This window comes from Phyllobates terribilis, unplaced genomic scaffold, assembly GCF_046119375.1.
Source record: "Phyllobates terribilis strain yellow unplaced genomic scaffold, ASM4611937v1 Scaffold_20__1_contigs__length_20440879, whole genome shotgun sequence".
Taxonomy (NCBI): domain Eukaryota; kingdom Metazoa; phylum Chordata; class Amphibia; order Anura; family Dendrobatidae; genus Phyllobates; species Phyllobates terribilis.
In genome coordinates, this window is record NW_027362780.1 from 15,078,106 (window position 1) to 15,082,946 (window position 4,841).

A 4,841-nucleotide genomic window follows, 5' to 3' on the forward strand; every position below is an offset into this window, starting at 1 on the left:
TAAAGCATAGGATAAAACCACATAAATAAAATTTAATAAAGCATAGGATAAAACAACATAAATAAAATTTAATAAAGCATAGGTTAAAACAACATAAATACAATTTAATAAAGCATAAGATAAAACAACATGAACAAAATTTAATAAAGCATAGGTTAAAACAACATGAATACAATTTAATAAAGCATAGGATAAAACAACATAAATACAATTTAATAAAGCATAGGTTAAAACAACATAACTACAATTTAATAAAGCATAGGATAAAACAACATAAATACAATTTAATAAAGCATACGATAAAACAACATAAATAAAATTTAATAAAGCATAGGTTAAAACAACATAAATACAATTTAATAAAGCATAGGTTAAAACAACATAAATACAATTTAATAAATCGTAGGACAAAACAACATAAATACAATTTAATAAAGCATAGTTTAAAACAACATAAATAAAATTTAATAAAGCATAGGATAAAACCACAGAAATACAATTTAATAAAGCATAGGATAAAACAACATAAATACAATTTAATAAAGCATAGGATAAAACAACATAAATACAATTTAATAAAGCATAGGATAAAACAACATAAATACAATTAAATGAAACATAGGATAAACAACATAAATAAAATTTAATAAAGCATAGGACAAAACAACAAAAACACAATTTAATAAAGCATAGTTTAAAACAACATAAATACAATTTAATAAAGCATTAGATAAAACAACATGAATATAATTTAGTAAAGCATAAGATAAAACAACATGAATACAATTTAATAAAGCATAGGATAAAACAACATAAATACAATTTAATAAAGCATAGGATAAAACAACATAAATACAATTAAATGAAACATAGGATAAACAACATAAATAAAATTTAATAAAGCATAGGACAAAACAACAAAAACACAATTTAATAAAGCATAGTTTAAAACAACATAAATACAATTTAATAAAGCATTAGATAAAACAACATGAATATAATTTAGTAAAGCATAAGATAAAACAACATGAATACAATTTAATAAAGCATAGGATAAAACAACATAAATACAATTTAATAATGCATAGGACAAAACAACATAAATACAATTTAATAAAGCATAGGATAAAACAACATAAATACAATTTAATGAAACATAGGATAAACAACATAAATACAATTTAATAATGCAAAGGATAAAACAACATATATTCAATTTAATAAAGCATAGGATAAAACAACATAAATACAATTTAATAATGCATAGGATAAAACAACATATATTCAATTTAATAAAGCATAGGATAAAACAACATAAATTCAATTTAATAAAGCATAGGATAAAACAACATAAATACAATTTAATAAAGCATAGGATAAAACAACATGAATACAATTTAATAAAGCATAAGATAAAACAACATGAATACAATTTAATAAAGCATAGGTTAAAACAACATAAATACAATTTAATAAAGCATAGGATAAAACAACATAAATACAATTTAATAAAGCATAGGATAAAACAACATAAATATATTTTAATAAAGCATAGGATAAAACCACATAAATACGATTTAATAAAGCATAGGATAAAATAACATAAATAAAATTTAATAAAGCATAGGTTAAAACAACATACATACAATTTAATAAAGCGTAGGACAAAACAACATAAATACAATTTAATAAAGCATAGTTTAAAACAACATAAATACAATTTAATAAAGCATAGGATAAAACCACAGAAATACAATTTAATAAAGCATAGGATATAACAACATAAATACAATTTAATAAAGCATAGGATAGAACAACATAAATACTTTTTAATAAAGCATAGGATAAAACCACATAAATACAATTTAATAAAGCATAGGATAAAACAACATAAATAAAATTTAATAAAGCATAGGTTAAAACAACATAAATACAATTTAATAAAGCATAGGATAAAACAACATAAATACAATTTAATAAAGCATAGGATAAAACAACATAAATACTTTTTAATAAAGCATAGGATAAAACCACATAAATACAATTTAATAAAGCACAGGATAAAACAACATAAATACAATTTAATAAAGCATAGGATAAAACAACATAAATACAATTTAATAAAGCATAGGATAAAACAACATAAATACAATTTAATAAAGCATAGGATAAAACAACATAAATACAATTTAATAAAGCATACGTTAAAACAACATAAATACAATTAAATAAAGCATAGGATAAAACAACATAAATACAATATAATAAAGCATAGGTTAAAAAAACATAAATACAATTTTATAAAGCATAGGATAAAACAACATAAATACAATTTAATAAAGCATAGGTTAAAACAACATAAATACAATTTAATAAAGCATAGGATAAAACAACATAAATTCAATTTAATAAAGCATAGGATAAAACAACATAAATACAATGTAATAAAGCACAATATAAAACAACATAAATAAAATTTAATAAAGCATAGGATAAAACAACATAAATAAAATTTAATAAAGCATACGATAAAACAACATAAATAAAATTTAATAAAGCATAGGTTAAAACAACATAAATACAATTTAATAAAGCATAGGTTAAAACAACATAAATACAATTTAATAAATCGTAGGACAAAACAACATAAATACAATTTAATAAAGCATAGTTTAAAACAACATAAATACAATTTAATAAAGCATAGGATAAAACCACAGAAATACAATTTAATAAAGCATAGGATAAAACAACATAAATACAATTTAATAAAGCATAGGATAAAACAACATAAATACAATTTAATAAAGCATAGGATAAAACAACATAAATACAATTAAATGAAACATAGGATAAACAACATAAATAAAATTTAATAAAGCATAGGACAAAACAACAAAAACACAATTTAATAAAGCATAGTTTAAAACAACATAAATACAATTTAATAAAGCATTAGATAAAACAACATGAATATAATTTAGTAAAGCATAAGATAAAACAACATGAATACAATTTAATAAAGCATAGGATAAAACAACATAAATACAATTTAATAAAGCATAGGATAAAACAACATAAATACAATTAAATGAAACATAGGATAAACAACATAAATAAAATTTAATAAAGCATAGGACAAAACAACAAAAACACAATTTAATAAAGCATAGTTTAAAACAACATAAATACAATTTAATAAAGCATTAGATAAAACAACATGAATATAATTTAGTAAAGCATAAGATAAAACAACATGAATACAATTTAATAAAGCATAGGATAAAACAACATAAATACAATTTAATAATGCATAGGACAAAACAACATAAATACAATTTAATAAAGCATAGGATAAAACAACATAAATACAATTTAATGAAACATAGGATAAACAACATAAATACAATTTAATAATGCATAGGATAAAACAACATATATTCAATTTAATAAAGCATAGGATAAAACAACATAAATACAATTTAATAATGCATAGGATAAAACAACATATATTCAATTTAATAAAGCATAGGATAAAACAACATAAATTCAATTTAATAAAGCATAGGATAAAACAACATAAATACAATTTAATAAAGCATAGGATAAAACAACATGAATACAATTTAATAAAGCATAAGATAAAACAACATGAATACAATTTAATAAAGCATAGGTTAAAACAACATAAATACAATTTAATAAAGCATAGGATAAAACAACATAAATACAATTTAATAAGTCATAGGATAAAACAACATAAATAAAATTTAATAAAGCATAGGTTAAAACAACATAAATACAATTTAATAAAGCATAGGATAAAACAACATAAATACAATTTAATAAAGCATAGGATAAAACAACATAAATATATTTTAATAAAGCATAGGATAAAACCACATAAATACGATTTAATAAAGCATAGGATAAAATAACATAAATAAAATTTAATAAAGCATAGGTTAAAACAACATACATACAATTTAATAAAGCGTAGGACAAAACAACATAAATACAATTTAATAAAGCATAGTTTAAAACAACATAAATACAATTTAATAAAGCATAGGATAAAACCACAGAAATACAATTTAATAAAGCATAGGATATAACAACATAAATACAATTTAATAAAGCATAGGATAGAACAACATAAATACTTTTTAATAAAGCATAGGATAAAACCACATAAATACAATTTAATAAAGCATAGGATAAAACAACATAAATAAAATTTAATAAAGCATAGGACAAAACAACATAAATACAATTTAATAAAGCATAGGATAAAACAACATAAATACAATTTAATGAAACATAGGATAAACAACATAAATACAATTTAATAATGCATAGGATAAAACAACATATATTCAATTTAATAAAGCATAGGATAAAACAACATAAATACAATTTAATAATGCATAGGATAAAACAACATATATTCAATTTAATAAAGCATAGGATAAAACAACATAAATTCAATTTAATAAAGCATAGGATAAAACAACATAAATACAATTTAATAAAGCATAGGATAAAACAACATGAATACAATTTAATAAAGCATAAGATAAAACAACATGAATACAATTTAATAAAGCATAGGTTAAAACAACATAAATACAATTTAATAAAGCATAGGATAAAACAACATAAATACAATTTAATAAAGCATAGGATAAAACAACATAAATATATTTTAATAAAGCATAGGATAAAACCACATAAATACGATTTAATAAAGCATAGGATAAAATAACATAAATAAAATTTAATAAAGCATAGGTTAAAACAACATACATACAATTTAATAAAGCGTAGGACAAAACAACATA